Source organism: Bison bison, unplaced genomic scaffold (genome assembly GCF_000754665.1).
Source record: "Bison bison bison isolate TAMUID 2011002044 unplaced genomic scaffold, Bison_UMD1.0 scf7180017864037, whole genome shotgun sequence".
Taxonomy (NCBI): domain Eukaryota; kingdom Metazoa; phylum Chordata; class Mammalia; order Artiodactyla; family Bovidae; genus Bison; species Bison bison.
Window position 1 is genome coordinate 6,553,710 of NW_011494609.1, and position 15,972 is coordinate 6,569,681.

At 47.5% G+C, this 15,972-nt stretch overlaps 1 protein-coding gene across 1 annotated transcript in view; it reads left to right on the forward strand.

The window, feature by feature from the left end:
- The first annotated feature begins 13,893 nt into the window (after positions 1-13,893).
- ITGB2 (integrin, beta 2 (complement component 3 receptor 3 and 4 subunit)) overlaps positions 13,894-15,972 on the forward strand; it is a 29,868-nt gene continuing 27,789 nt past the window's right edge. The window contains exon 1 of the mRNA XM_010834881.1: positions 13,894-14,151. The gene's annotated coding sequence lies outside the window, so the exon portion shown is untranslated. The remainder of the gene's footprint in view (positions 14,152-15,972) is intronic.

The following is a 15,972-nucleotide window of genomic DNA, read 5'->3' on the forward strand; positions in this document are numbered from 1 at the left end:
ACGTGCTGCGGGGCAACTAAGTCTGCATGCCACAACTCCTGAGCCTGTGTGCTGCAACTCCTGAAGCCCCTGCAACCGAGAGCCCGTGCTCTGCAGCAAGAGAAGCCACCTCAATGAGAAGCCCAAGTACCGCAGTAACAAAGAGGATCCCCCACTTGTGGCAACTAGAGAAAGCCCACGCATAGCAACAAAGACCCAGCACAGCCGAAAATAAATTAACTAACTTAAAAAAAAATAATTAATTAGTTAATTAAAAAAAAAAAAAGAAGAATCTGCCTGCAAGTGCAGGGGACACGGGTTCGATCCCTGGTCTGGGAAGATCCCCCATACCAAGGGGCAACTAAGCCTGTGCACCACAGCCACTGAAGCCCGTGTGCCTAGAGCTCAGGAGCCGCAATTAAAGAAGCTCACATGCCCTAGAGCCCGTGCTCTACAGCAAGAGAAGACCTTGCACTGAGAAGCCCAAGTACAGCAACTAGAGAGTAGCCCTGCTCACGGTGACTAGAGAAAAGCCCACACAGCGGCAAAGACCCAGCACAGCCAAAAGTTATTTAATTAAGACTTTATTTTGGGGGGCTCCAAAATCACTGCAGATGGTGACTGCAGCCATGAAATTAAAAGACACTTACTCCTTGGAAGGAAAGTTATGACCAACCTAGATAGCATATTTAAAAGCAGAGACATTACTTTGCCAACAAAGGTCCATCTAGTCAAGGCTGTGGTTTTTCCTGTGGTCATGTATGGATGTGAGAGTTGGACTGTGAAGAAGGCTGAGTGCCGAAGAATTGATGCTTTTGAACTGTGGTGTTGGAGAAGACTCTTGAGAGTCCCTTGGACTGCAAGGAGATCCAACCAGTCCATTCTGAAGGAGATCAGCCCTGGGATTTCTTTGGAAGGAATGATGCTAAAGCTGAAACTCCAGTACTTTGGCCACCTCCATGCGAAGAGTTGACTCACTGGAAAAGACTCTGATGCTGGGAGGGATTGGGGGCAAGAGGAGAAGGGGACGACAGAGGATGAGATGGCTGGATGGCATCACTGACTCGATGGATGTGAGTCTGAGTGAACTCCAGGAGTTGGTGATGGACAGGGAGGCCTGGCGTGCTGTGATTCATGGGGTCGCAAAGAGTCGGACACACTGAGCGACTGAACTGAACTGAACTGAACTGAAGTTTCAAAAAAAAAAAAAAGCTACATGAGGGCTGGGACCTCGTCTCAGTCTTCTCTTTATGATTTAATCTTTACATTTACTGGGCACCTGCTGTGTGCCAGGCCCACTGCAGGACTCTTTCCCATGTCCTCACTTATGCTCACAACCTGGGGGAGGGGGAGACTGTAGGAAACCAAGGCCAGCTGTTAGACCCCAAGCACAAGGGCTGCCCTAGCCTCGGCCTCCAGGCTCGCAGCTGGGCCCCCAGGAGAGGAGGAGCCCAAACAACGAATGTGGGAACTGAGCTACTCCATCCAGGATGGAAGACACAAAACCTGCTTAGATGGAGGCAACCCAGACTTTCCATGGCCATGCATCCACCAAGATGTTCTCAAATGGAAACACAAACTGAACAGGAAATGGCAATGTGACAAGTCCCAGGAAGGAGAGGAACGACCCAGGGGACTGGGTTAGGATTTGATGCCCTCCCCCGACCCGTGGGTGCCCCACAGATCAGCCCGGCCTTTGTGCTGAGGGGAGCGGTGTGGGAAAGCACTGTGTCCTTCCTGTTCTGGTAGAGGAGGTGATAGTGCCTCACACCCCCACCCACCCCTCGCCTCTGGCTGGAGCTGTTATCACAGTTTTATTTTTAACCTGGCTCAGTGCTTCCCTTCTTCTGACTGTGTAAATGTGCACTGCTGAGCCAAGTGCACTCATGATAATTACATTTTCATCTTGGTACAGCTTTCTTGTTTTCCCTCAAGTTGATAGTTGCTTAACGTTTCTGCTGGCTCAGTCTCCTTTGAACTTGGAGCCAAGTCTTCCTCTGTCCACCAGGGACTCTTCTCAGTGTGACCTTCCACACCGTCGAACCTGTCAGTTCATCTCTGTGCTTTGAGGAGGGTCCAGCAACCCCTGCCCAGGCCAGCCCCCACCCCAGCCTCCCTGGGGTGCTCAGACACCCTCCTTTCAGGCATGCCAGGGAGAGAGAGTCACCTCTTCAACTTCCTCCCATGAACAGAGAAAGCTACAAGGAGGAAGGCAAGGAGAAAGGGCCCTCTGTTTAGATATGGGAAGTGGGGCTGGTGGTGCTGTGGCCAGTGTTCAGGACAGGAGAGTTAGAAGCAGTCCCCGCCTCTCAGACCTCTTCTCCTTTCTAGGTTCACTTGGCTATCCCAACGCACACACATGGCCTGGATTAGGCTGGGCATCTCCATCACCCTGGCTGGGTGACTTCTGCCTGTTGGTGTGGATTTGTGGGGATTCAAGGGAGCGGGAATTGTTTAGAGCACCTGCACGGCTAGTTCTATTTCCTGCTCTGCTCCCCCCACCCCCAGTGGCGTGTGCCTACTCCACCCGCCCCTCCACAGCTGCCTCTGCCAGCGCCTCCCACCCCCGCCTCCCCACAAAAGAGCAGCAGCTGAATCAACACTCAGTAGGAAGTTACTGGTGGGAAGAAATTAAAAAAGAAAAAAAGCAAAGATGGGGGGAAGGGTTGGAGAAGACGATTTGGAGTGGAGGAGGAGGTGGGGGAACTTGCAGGCCAGTTGGGAGGGGGTTGGCCGAGGGAGGCAAGATGGTGGCACTGCCTGCCAGGAGCTGGGGACTAGGGAGGGCTGGAGAAGAGCTGCCGGCAGCCTCGGTGTTCACTTAAATGCCCGCTCGTCACATGGGGCGAGTTCTCAAGGGACTGCATTCTGCCTTCTGGGTGCTGGGTGCAGGCTCTTTCTTTCTCCAGGTCTCATGCCTCCTCGTCCGCCCCACGGGCACAGCCTCATGGGCTGCAGTGTCTGACGCCAGCTGCCCCGCCACGGGAACCTCTGCACAGTGAGCCAGGAACCCTTCTCATGGTGCTCCATCATTGAATATTTCTTAACCTGCACACTGTCTCAAAGGAGCCCGCTTCTCGTGCTCTCGGGGAGTGTGTTGTGGGGACGTGACTGGGTGGGAAGGAGGCTGGGGCACCCAGGCTGATGTTCAGGACCTCAAGGGGAAGGCATCTCTCCCTTCTTTCTATACTCACCTGGCTGCCTCCTGCCCGCCCACCTCCACGCCTAGAACACTGGGGGCCCCCTCATCCTGCTTTATGTCACCATGACATGCTTGCCTTCTCACAGGCCCTGATGTTCTGAGCGCACAGCCATGCACCTTCTGTGCTTAGAGTCCGGCCCCAGCCCTGGAGTCCTCAATGAGCACCTGATGAAATAAAGTCAACTATCTGGAAGGTGAAGGCGGAAGTGCCTGCAGATGGACTTTCTTAGCTGACCTAGGGGAGAAGATTATTCCCAGACTCCTGCTGCAGAAGCTCACTTGTCCGTGGCTTCAGTTTTCCTTGTAGTGCAAAGCCCTGTCCCTCTTGGTCGCTCCCCACCAAAGCCAGTGATGTCCTCTGCTCCACGTTGTCAGAGCTCCCTGTCTGCCTTCTTGCTGCCAGCCGTTCAACCACTTCAATCCCCTAGCACGGATGTTTCCAGGGTTTGCTGAGGCCACATCCCTGGAAGATGGGATTTCACGACACTTCATACGAATGCTGCCGCATGAAGACACAGACCCTCCAGTCACCCTGTGGGCGTCAGGCTGGGGTGCTGCACCAAACAGGGTGTGTGTTGTGCACTAGACACAGGATGCTGCACCCCATTTCCTCTTTGTCTTTCAGATCCATCCCTGTGATGGTTGGAAAGCGGTTCTCACTGCAGTTTTGCTATTAACCTCCCCTGCGCACACTGAGTCTCTATCCGGCCTTATGTGTTTCCTCCTGGCTTTCTTCACTTGGCACAATGCTTGTGAATCATTCACGCTGTTGGGTCTCTAATGGATAGGTTTACTGCTATGATTTTCCCTCTACATGTTGCTTTAGCTGCTTCCTACAAACACAATATGTTGTGTTTCGTTTCATTCCATCCGAAATGTTTTCTAATTTCTCTTGAGGCTTCTGTTGATCCATGGATTATTTAGAAGTACATCATTTCTTCCGAGAGTGCCCTGTGTCTTTCTGTTGCTTGCTTTCTGGTTCAATTCCAATTAGCAATGCCATGCAGCTGGAGAACATACCCCACATGATTCCAGTTCTCTTAAGTGTGCTCTGCTTTGCTCCGTGGCCCTGGACACAGCCTTCCCTGGTGGCTGTGCTGTGGACATCTACTGCTCCGGATGAAATGTTCTTTGGGTCCTGATGGTCAGTGCTATTTTTTAGGTCTTCTGTGTACTTGCTGATCTTGTGTCTAATTTTTAAAAAAATTGATTACTGGGAGAGGAGTAATGAAGCCTCCTCTTATAATCATCTATTTCTCCTTTTATTTCTTTCAAATTTTGCTTCCTGTATTAATATTTTGACATTCTGTCATTAGATGTATACACATTTTACAACTGTTGTATTGTCTTGTTAAATAGATCCTTTCAAGTCAGGACCTGCCATGCACCTGGTAACGTGCGTTGATGTGAAGTGTACTTTGCTTGATATTCACACAGTCATTCTAGTTTTCTTTTTATTAGTGCATGGTATATCTTCCCCATCCATCTTCTATTAACCTACCTATACTATCATATTTAAAGTGTGTTTCTCTATTAAATTTAGAATCAATAAAAAATAAGGTCCTAATGTATAGCACAAGAAACTATATGCAATATCCTATGATAAATCATAATGGTAAAGAATATATTAAAAAGAATATATGTGCGTATAACCGAGTCACTTTGCTGTACAGCAGACATTGGCACAACACTGTAAGTCAACTATATACTTCAATTAAAAAATTAATAAAGTGTGTTTCTTACAGGCAGCATATAGTTGGGCCACATTTTTAGAAACTCCATGTGCCAGTATCTGTCTTGCAACTGGTGTATTTAGATTGTTTACACGATGTAATTATTAACATCATTGGATTTAGGTGTTGTTCAAATCTTCATTTTCTGTTTGCTCTTTGGTTTTCACTTTTCTGTTCAACTTTCTTGCATTCCTTTATTGTATCAGGGTTTTGAGTATTACATTCTAATTTATTAGCAGGCTTTTAACTACATCTTTTTATATAAGTTTTTCAGCAGTTGCTCCAGGGATTACAATATATATACTAAACACCTCATTGTCTACTTGAAGTGTCCACTCTACCATTGCAAGTGAAATGAACCGGAATGTTAAAACTGTGTTCCTCACTGGTCTCCTTTTATGATGTAGTTGTGTCTATTTTTCATCTGCGTACACGGTCAGTCACTAATCAAGTCACAAGTCTTTGTGACGCCATGGACTGTAGCCCACCAGGCTCCTGTCCATGGAATCCTCCAGGCAAGAATACTGGAGTAAGTTACCATTTCCTTCTCCAGAGGGGATCTTCCCAACCCAGGGATTGAACCTGTGTCTCCTGCATTGCAGGCAGATTCTTTACCTCCGCACCTCCAGGGAAGTCCATTTTAACATCCATGTACATTGAAAACCCCACCAGACAATGTCATCATTATTACCATCAACATATTGTAAAGACATAAAGAGGGGAAATAGATTCAAGGGATTATATCTGATAGAGTGCCTGAAGAACTGTGGAAGGAAGTTCATAACATTGTTCAGGAGGCAATGATCAAAACCATTCCCAAGATGAAGAAATGCAAAAAGGCAAAATGGTTGTCTGAGGAGGCCTTACAAATAGCTGAGAAAAGAAGAGGAGTGAAAGGCAAAGGAGAAAAGGAAAGATACCCATCTGAATGCAGAGTTCCAAAGGCTAGCAAGGAAAGATAAGAAAGCCATCCTCAGTTATCAATGCAAAGAAACAGGAAAACAACAGAATGGGAAAGACTAGAGATCTCTTCAAGAAAATTAGAGATACCAAGGGAACATTTCATAAAGATGGGCTCAATAAAGGACAGAAACAGTATGGACCTAACAGAAACAGAAGATATTAAGAAGAGGTGGCAAGAATACACAGAAGAACTATATAAAAAAAGCTCTTCCTGATGCAGATAACCACGATGGTATGATCACTCACCTGGAGCCAGACATCCTGGAGTGTGAAGTCAAGTGGGCCTTAGGAAGCATCACTACAAACAAAGCTAGTGGAGGTGATGGAATGCCAGCTGAGCTATTTTAAATCCTAAAAGATGATGCTGTGAAAGTGCTGCACTCAATATGCCAGCAAATTTGGAAAACTCAGCAGTGGCCACAGGACTAGAAAAGGTCAGTTTCATTCCAATCCAAAGAAAGGCAATACCAAAAAATGTTCAAACTACAGCACAACTGCATTCATCTCACACACTAGCAAAGTAATGCTCAAAATTCTCCAAGCTAGGCTTCAACAGTATGTGAACCGAGAACTTCCAGATGTTCAAGCTGGATTTTAAAAAGGCAGAGGAACCAGAGATCAAATTGCCAACATCCGTTGGATCATAGAAAACCAGTCCATTCTAAAGGAGATGAGTCCTGGGTGTTCATTGGAAGGACTGATGCTGAAGCTGAAGTTCCAAAATGTTGGCCATTTGATGTGAAGAAATGACTCACTGGAAAAGACCCTGATGCTGGAAAAGATTGAGGGCCAGAGGGAAGGGGATGACAGAGGATGAGATGGTTGGATGGCAGCACCGACTCAATGGACATGAGTTTGAGGAAGCTCTGGGAGTTGGTGATGGACAGGGAAGCCTGGCATGCTGCTTCCCATGGGGTCGCAGAATCAGACGTGACTGAGTGACTGCACTGAACTGAAGAGGGGAAATACCGTACATGTTTACCAGCTATTTACTGGGTCTGCTGTTTTTTTCTTCATTTCTAGGTTTCCCAGTTGTCCTCTGATACCATTTCCTCCTGAAATCTTACGGTTTCTCTTAGAGCTTGTCTGCTGAGCACTAGTTTTCCTACTTTTGTCAGAGGATGTGTTTGTATCTCCTTCACCGGTGGGAATAGAATTCAGAGCTGAGGGAAAGGACTTCTTTCCTTTCAGAGCTTTTGTACAGGTTGTTCCATTGTCTTCTGGCATCCGTGGACTCTGGCGGGAAGTCTGCTGTTATTCCAGCGATTGCTTCTCTACATGTGATGCGTCATTTCACTCTGTCTGCTTTCGGGACATTTTTCTGTGTCTTTGGTTTTCAGCAGTCTGAGTAGGGTGTGTATAGGCTTGATTTTCTTCAGCTTTATCTTGTTAGGGGTTTGCTAAGCTTCTTTAATCTGTAAATGTATATTTTTTGGAGAAGGCAATGGCACCCCACTCCAGTACTCTTGCCTGGAAAGTCCCGTGGGTGGAGGAGCCTGGTAGGCTGCAGTCCATGGGGTCGCTATGAGTCGGATACGACTGAGCGACTTCACTTTCACTTTTCACTTTCATGCCTTGGAGAAGGAAATGGCAACCCACTTCAGTGTTCTTGCCTGGAGAATCCCAGGGACGGGGGAGCCTGGTGGGCTGCCGTCTGTGGGGTCGCACAGAGTCGGACACGACTGAAGCGACTTAGCAGTAGCAGTAGTATATTTTTTCATCAAATTTGGGGCATTTTTCAGCCATTATTTTTTCAAATATTTTTCTGGGCCAGCCCTTTACTCCTCTCACCCTGGGGCTCCAGTGACACAAGCCTTAGGTCTCTCGATATTATTCCACAGGTCCCCAGGCTCTCTTCATTTGTTGTCAATCTTTTCTTCTTTCTGTCATTAATATTGGATAATTTCTACTGGTCCCCAAGTTCACTCACTCTGCTGTCTTCACTACCCTCCTAATAAGCCCACTCAATGAATTTTTTAAAATCTATAATCATATTTTAATACCATTTGTTTCTTTTTATAGCTTTTATATTGCTGCTGAAGTTTTTATATTTCTGCATTTGTTTCAAGATGTGTTTTTTACATAATAGAGCATATTTTAAGTTATTGATTTAAATGCTTTACATGATAGTTTCAACATTTGGATCATCTCAGAGTTGGCAGCTGGTATTTTTTTTTTCCTCTTACAATTTGGTCAGATTTTCTTTGTTGTTATTGTTGTTTGGGAACTTTTGGATTATGTTTTAAACATTTTGGACATTGTTTAATGATCCTCTCAAAATCTTTTCCAGTGTTCTCCAACATTGCTCTTCCCCCAACCCTGCCCCCGCCCCACCCATCAGCCTGGTTGGGTTAGACCACAAGTTCAGATCTGCCTCCTGTGGGATGTGGTTCCAATGTGAGTTTACTTTTCAGACTCTCTGCAGTGCTGTTTGAATCCACTTCTCATCTGCACCCCCTGATCCAGTTTTCAACCTTGACGGTGGTCTATCTACACCATGATTCAACTCTCAAAGGCTTTGACTTGCTCTTTTGGGTCATTTCCATACATTCCCAGCCCAGAGTTGAGTCTGGAACTTCATGTGAAGCTTTATGTGTTCTCCTTCTTGATCTTCTTATTAATTTCTCCCAAGCTCTCCGGCTTCCTGAGGCTCCCTTTCCTGTCCTCTGGCTATAAAGCAGGAACTTCAGCCTCCTGCATTGGTGTGCCTCCTGCTTTCTGTGACTGGGTCGCCTGTGGGTCAAAGTGACCAGAGCTTCCGCTGCTGTAGCTGCTGCTACCACTACCACCATGCTGGGGGTGCAGCGTTGGGACAGGAATTTGCCTCTAGGGCAAGACTAGGAAAATGAAACAGGGCATCTCTTTCACTCTGCCTGTCTTTCAGGGCATTGCTCCTCCCAGTTCACTGACCAGAAAGGAAGGGTTCTCTTGGCCATGCCTCCTGTCTCTCCTGGGGTTCAAGCTACCTTGAATCTAACCCGTGGGTGTAGGAGACATCTGCAATGAAAGCAGCCTTTCATCAGGTTTTGATTTCTCCCCCTAGTCTGTCTGGAAAGTTGCTCCATTTTATCCTGTGTGATATTTTCAGCTGTGGTCACTGTAGAGATGGAGTGGGTTGGGCTTACTCTGTCTCAGCTGGGACTGGAAGCTACTGGCCCTTTTTTTCTTATTCTTAATCTAAATTCATTTTTTTACAGCTGCATTAAGACAGAGCTTGCAAGCCAATACCACTCATATTAAGTGTATGATTTAATGATGATGAATTTTAGCTGAATTTGCAAATTTATTCGGTCACCACCACAGTCCATTTTTAAAGTATTTCCCTTACCCCCAAAAGATCTCCATGCCCATTTGCAGTCACTCCCTGTTATTTCCTTTTAAAAAAAAAAAAAAGAAAAATTATTTGGAAACTTCCCTGGTGGTCCAGTGGTTAAGACTCCACTTTTCAATGCAGGATGATGAGGATTCAATCCTGGTTGGGGAACAAAGGTCCCAGTATGGCCAAAACTATAAAAATAATAAATAAAATTTTTGTTTTAAAAATGCTCATTAAAAAAGAAAATAAATTATTTTGAACTATAGAAAAGTGTGGAGATCAGCATAATCAACACCCATATACCCACCATCCAACTTTATCAAATCTTAATATTTTGCTTTACTTTGCCCAGAAGTTTTCTTCTTTCTTCTTCATAAAACTTTAAAACACAAAACTAAAGCCCTCTGCATCCATCTCCCAGGACCACTGCCTTCTCACTTGCAGAGGCAGCCGCTGCCCTAGACGTGGGTTCCTGAGTGTGTGGGTGCTTTTCCTGGGATCATATCAAATGTGCATGGTGTAGTAGGAAGCCTTCTTCTGCAGTTTGTTTTTAAATTTAACCTCAGTGTTATGGTTTTGGGTGTCTTGTATGGATACAGACAGCTCCAGATCCATACTTTAATTGCTTCCTCTTGTGCATGAAAGGCCACAAGTTATCTTTTTATTCCATTTTGGGTTTGGCTCCAGTTTGGGAGTGCTGGGTTTTTCTTTACTGCTATTCTTTGCTTCGGGCTTCCCTAGTGGCTCAGACAGGAGAGAATCTGCCTGCAGGGCAAGAGACCAGGTGTCCATCTCTGGATCAGGAAGATCCCCTGGAAAAGGGAATGGCTACCCACTCCAGTATTCTTGCCTGGAGAATTCCATGGACAGAGTAGTCTAGGGTCACAAAGTGTCAGACACAACTGAGTAACTAATATACACACAACCTTCTTTACTTGTCATCTACTTTTATTACACTGAATTTGGCCTCTATGATTTCTGTGCTTTGGAACAAATGGAAATTTCCTTTGTGGCTTAATAAATGATCTGCTTGTTACTTCCCTCCCTTTTTAACTTTACTGCATACAAGTTAAAAATAAAGGGTTGTGAGCATGTGCTAAGTTGCTTCAGTCATGTCCAACTCTTTGCAACAGTAGCCCACCACGCTCCTCTGTCCATGGGATTCTCCAGGCAGTAATACTGGAGTGAGTTGCCATGCCTGCCTCTGGGGATTATATTCCTCAAGTTCTCCATAGACCTAATTTTCTTTGGGATCTATTCATTTCTGAGAGAGGCATATTAAGATGCTTGCTATGTTTGTGGTTTATCTGTTCACTTACGTATTTGTCAGTTTTTATTTTTCATGTATTGTGATTTTGTTTAGTATATATTTAGGATGGCTGAACTTTATTTGTGGATTGGAACTTTCATTATGTACATCTTTATTCATTTAATGTGGGTTTTTTTGCATTTAATTCTATCTTTTAATGTTATCTCTATATTGTATCTTTAGTATTTTGTTATGTGATATGTATGTTTTCCAATCCTTTATTTTCAGCCTTCAATGTCACTTTTAACAATTTAATAGGTAACATTTTTTCTTTCTAATTATGGTAAAATACATAACATCAATTTAGCCATCTTTACCATTTTTAAGTGTAAAGTTCACTATTATGAAATATATTCACACTGTCATGCAACTAAACTCTGGAACTTTTTCATTTTGCAAAACTGAACCTCTACCCCCATTAGGCAACTTTATGCTTCTTTTTAGAATTAAAAATTTTTACTACAGAAAATTTTACACATATACAAATAGACCAGACAGTTTAGTGAATCCATGTGTCCTCAGCATCTGCTTCAACAACAATCAATTCCCGGCTAATCTTGTCTTATTTACATCCCTGCCCACTCTCTCCCTGGTGGGCTTTCCTGGTGGCTCAGAGGTTAAAGCGTCTGCCTCCAATGCAGGAGACCGGGGCTAGATCCCTGGGTCGGGAAGACCCCCTGGAGAAGGAAATGGCTACCCACTCCAGTATCCTTGCCTGGAGAATCCCATGGACAGAGAAGCCTGATAGGCTACAGTCCATGGGGTCACAAAGAGTCGGACACAACTGAGCGACTTCACTTTCACTTTCCACTCTCTCCCACCTACCACACCCCTGATTGTTTGGAAGCAAACCCGAAACACCCTGTGCAAATATCTTAACTTGGGACTCTAAAAGGTGATGATTCTTTAAGATAATCACGGAACCTTTAACACGCCTAAAGCTGTTGACGGTAGTTTGTGAATGTCCTGCGGTCCAGGCGTGGTAAGTGGCTCCTGTCTCTCCAGTCTCCTGTCTTGGGGTTCCCACACCTACTCTTCTCTCATGCAACCTCTCTTGGTCCTGGGGGCTTCTTTCCAGCCTTGATGGTGCTCTCTCATCTCTGCCACGCCCACTAGCCCAGCCCTCTGTCCTCCTTGTTCCCAATCAAAGGGATAAAGTGTTGATGTGATTGGGGTTCAAGAGTAAACATTGTTACTTTTATTTCAGTTCGGTTAAGTTCTGTCGCTCAGTCGTGTCCGACTCTTTGTGACCCTGTGGACTGCAGCACTCCAGGCCTCCCTGTCCATCACCAACTCCCGGAGTTTACCCAAACTCATGTCCGTTGAGTCAGTGATGCCGTCCAACTATCTCATCCTCTGTCATCCCCTTCTCCTCCTGCCCTCAATCTTTCCCAGCAACCGGGTCTTTTCCAATGAGTCAGTTCTTCGCATCAGGTGGCCAAAGTATTGGAGTTTCAGCTTCAGCATCAGTTATTTTATTTACTTTATGATTATCTTAATGTCTGTTGCTACATGTTCCAAGGCCTAGGGCAGCAGATGACACGTCTGTGAGTGGCAGGGGTGTCTCTGTGACTGGCATGTCTCTGTGGGGTCACTGCCAGGGACAGTCACTGCTGCATCTCAATCTCTTCTTCCTTTTTTGTCGTATTTTCTGAAATAGTTCCATAAAGAGGAAGTTCCATTTATAGAAGACATCTAATTGGAACTTGTTCTTTTTTTCAAAAAAAGTCACCAAGACTGTATTTGAACAGGGAGAGATTGGCCTGTTCACAGGTGCTGCAACCCTGGAACTCTGGGTTCTCTGGAATTTTTGAAACCATTCCTAAAGTCTTACTGTGGGCTTTTAGTTCACAGTCCTTTCTTATTGTTCTATTGCTTCTGCCTTAAAAAAATTTTTTTCTCATATTTCCTTCTTCTTCAGCTGTGTACTTCCTATTTCTGTTCTTTTTAAAAAATATTTACTTACTTATTTTATTGACTTTTGGCCACCCTGGGTCTTTGTTGCTGCTCATGGGCTTTCTCTAGTGGTGGCGTGCAGGCTTCTCACTGCAGTGGCTTCTCTTGTGGAGCGCAGGCTCCAGGGTGCACAGGCTCCGTAGTTGTGGTGCTCAGGTTTAATTGCTCCACAGCATATGGGATCTTAGTTCCCCAAGCAGGAATCGAACCATGTCCCCTGCATTGGCAGGCAGGTTATTAAGCATTGGACCACCAGGAGACCTGCCTATTTCTCTTCTTTAGAAGAGTTTTAATAGTTACCACATGTAAAATTAAATGTTTCCTATCTGAGCACCAAAAAATCCATGCTTTCAAATTGTGATGCTGGAGAAGAGTCTTGAAAGTCCCTTGGACAGCAAGGAGATCAAACCAGTCAATCCTAAAGGAAATCAACTCTGCATATTCATTGGAAGGACTGATGTTGAAGCTGAAGCTCCGGTACTTTGGCCACCTGATGTGAAGAGCTGACGCATTGGAAAAGACCCTGATGCTGGGAAAGACTGGGGGCAGGAGAGGTGGGTGACAGAGGATGAGACGGTTGGATGGCATCACTGACTCAATAGATGTGAGTTTGAGCAAACTCCAGGAGATGGTGAAGGACAGGGAAGCCTGTTGTGCTACAGTCCGTGGGGTCGCAAAGAGTCGGACATGACTTATCAACTGAACAACAAGTCACAATGTATTATTAAAATTAAATATTAAAATATTAAAATTTAATTTAAATATTAAATGTTTCCTATCATTTGTTTAGAATCAACAGTTACTTAGGCTCAACAATTTGTACTTATTTCTTTGGTTACTGTTGCCCCCACACCCACCCTTGGATTCCTCTTGGATTTCTCCATCTATCTGTCTTTGAGATTGCATCTTCCAAACAGAGTTAAGGGTAGTTTATGTTTGTGAGACTGGGTTCATCTGAAGGTTCTGCTTTCTGTTTCTTTGTGGATGTAATCAGTCTGTGTCTCCTCTTCTCCTCTCTTCCTCCTCATCCTTATCCTCCCCTTCCTCCTGTGTGCTGTCTGTCTCTCTGTCTCTCTCTATCTCTGTCTCTGAGTCTCTTTTTCCTTTGTCCCCCCAGCTGATCCCACAGCCTGCTCACTGATTTGCTCTCCACTTTCTTGTTCTGCCCTTCGGGCCCTGTGATGCTTTTCCATTTCTGTGATACAAGTTTGGAACCTCTGTGCCTGTCTGCTTCTTCTCTGATGGGTGTGCTCGGTCTGCAGGCTGTCGCTTCCAGGGGTGCAAATTCCTGGGCACTGCCCTCCAGGGTTCCCCATCCCCTGAGGGCACAGGCGGTGCTGCCAGGGGCCCTGCTCCTGCTCCATCCGCTCCCACCCTGTTCCGCTTCCCGCCCTGAGCATGTATAAGGGATGGTGTGTCTGTGTGCATGTTGTTCTTCTGACAGCCCCCGGGCTGGAGCTGTGTAGGCAGGGGGGCCGGGGCTGGATGACGGGCCCCAAGTGGTGCAATCAAGCACATGTAACTACTTCCTCCAAGTTGCTGACTTAGAACAGGAAGCACCGCGCCTTCACCCGTGGGGTCTCCAGTGGCCAGTGTCTTCCCAGATCCGCGAAGCACCAGCCTGGTGAAGAGCAGACTCACCCCTGCCAGTCCAGCTGGGACACCCCTGCCGAGGTCTCCAGGGCATCCAGGGGTGAGTGGACAGAGGCTCCTCTGTGTCCGGGCTAGCTTCTCTGAAGGGGAACTGCTCAGTCTTGAGGCCCCGGCTGCTGTCTTTCCCGAGGGAAGCAGCTCCAAGGAGCCCAGGCTGCGGGGGCCCTGGTGGCCCTGGTCGTCTGCTCCAGGCCCCTTGAGCTGAGACCCCACAAGGGGAAGCGCTGAGCCCACTGCTGCAGAGCTACTGGCTGCTGGGAGGCATGTAACCAAGGGGATGGGGCCAGCATGGCGGAAGGATGCGCGCAGACCTCAGCCTCGGTCCCGCCGTGGGAGTCTCTCAATAAGGCCCAGGCACTTGCTGAGCCCCTGATCTGGGGGCCACTAGGCCCCGCAGAGCCAGAAGGAGGCTGGAGGCAGGCCAGGCCCCTCTCGGGGGTACGGGGTCCGCGCGGCCGGGCTCTGAAGGAGGGTTCCCGGGCCTCCCCCTCCTCCTCCTGCCCCGTGCCCTCCTCTTCCTGCCCTGGTCTGTCCCCATCCTCTCTTCATGCTTCCACAGTTGGCCGGGCAGGTCTGTCCTCCAGCGAGCCCCTGTGTGTGTGTGTGGTGCCTCTGAGTGTATGTGTCTGTGTGTGTCTGTGTGTGCATGGTGCATTTTGTGTCTGTGTGTGTTTGTTCTGTGTGTGTGTCTGTGTGCATGTGGTACCTCTGAGTGTATGTGTCTCTGTGCGTATGTGTGTGTCCACAGTGCTTTGTGTGTGTCTGTCTGTGTGTGTATCCAGGTGCATTGTGTGTGTGTCTGTGTGTGTTTGTGTGTTGTGTTGAAGGCAGGTCTACTTCTTCTCTCAGGGTCCAGAGGCTCATGAGTTCTGGCCTAATGATGTGAAAATGCGGGGAGACAGTTAAAGCTTTAGGCGATCATTGGGTGTGTGACCTAAATCTCCCACAACCAGGCCCTTGGAGGCCTGTCCCCTGGGAGTGTGGGGACAAGGGTCCAAGGACCCAGATGAGTTCAGGGAAAGGGGACTCCTGGCTGCCCTGGGATTTGTCCCGACGGGAGTAAATTGAGATATTTCCTGGGAGCTCTGCTGGCCAGGCAGCCAGACTCAGCCCCGCCGGCCTCGGGTTTCTCAGCTGAAATCTGCATGGACGTGCCTGCCCACAGCTGTTGGCTTGGACCAAGCCAGCGCAGCCCTGGGGCAGGTCACAGTCAGCTCCTGGAGGTTTCTGAGAGGAGATACCCCAGAAAGTCAGGGGCCTCTCAGAAGCTCAGCAGAGGGGGCGTCGCTGTCCAGGGGATGGGAGAGGCCCGCCCACACACTGGCCAAACGGGTGGGGCCGGGCTGGCTGCTCAGCCTCCATCTATGAAATGGGCTAGTAGTTTGCACTCTAGCTGATGGTCTAATCGACTTGTGATTCGAAAACCACTTCCCTGGGAGGTGGCGATGTGGGCCTGTGGGCAAGGCTGGCCTTGTGTCCATCGGGCCCCACAAGTTCAGCTCAGGCCACGCCTGGCTGGTTACTGGACTGTGGAGAGGTTTTCACCCCGTGGGTGGGGCAGCGTGGAGCCGGAGGCGGCCCCATGTGACTCTGGCCCCCCTGGTCTGGAAGGCATGTGGGGGTGGGGCCCGGTAGCCTGCACACCTGTCACTGTGTGTGTGTCCCTCAGTCCCTCTGGAGCCGACATCACCGGGGCAGCTACCAGGCGCTAGTGACTAAGCCCCTGTGGGTGGTGGGGCCAGCTGAGAATGCCAGTTCTGGGAACAGTGAAGTCCCAGTGACACCGCAGGTGGGCGGGGCTGCAATGCTAATGTGGCCCCTGTCCATTTCCCTTTTCCCTAAACAAGACCTAAAATGGGCT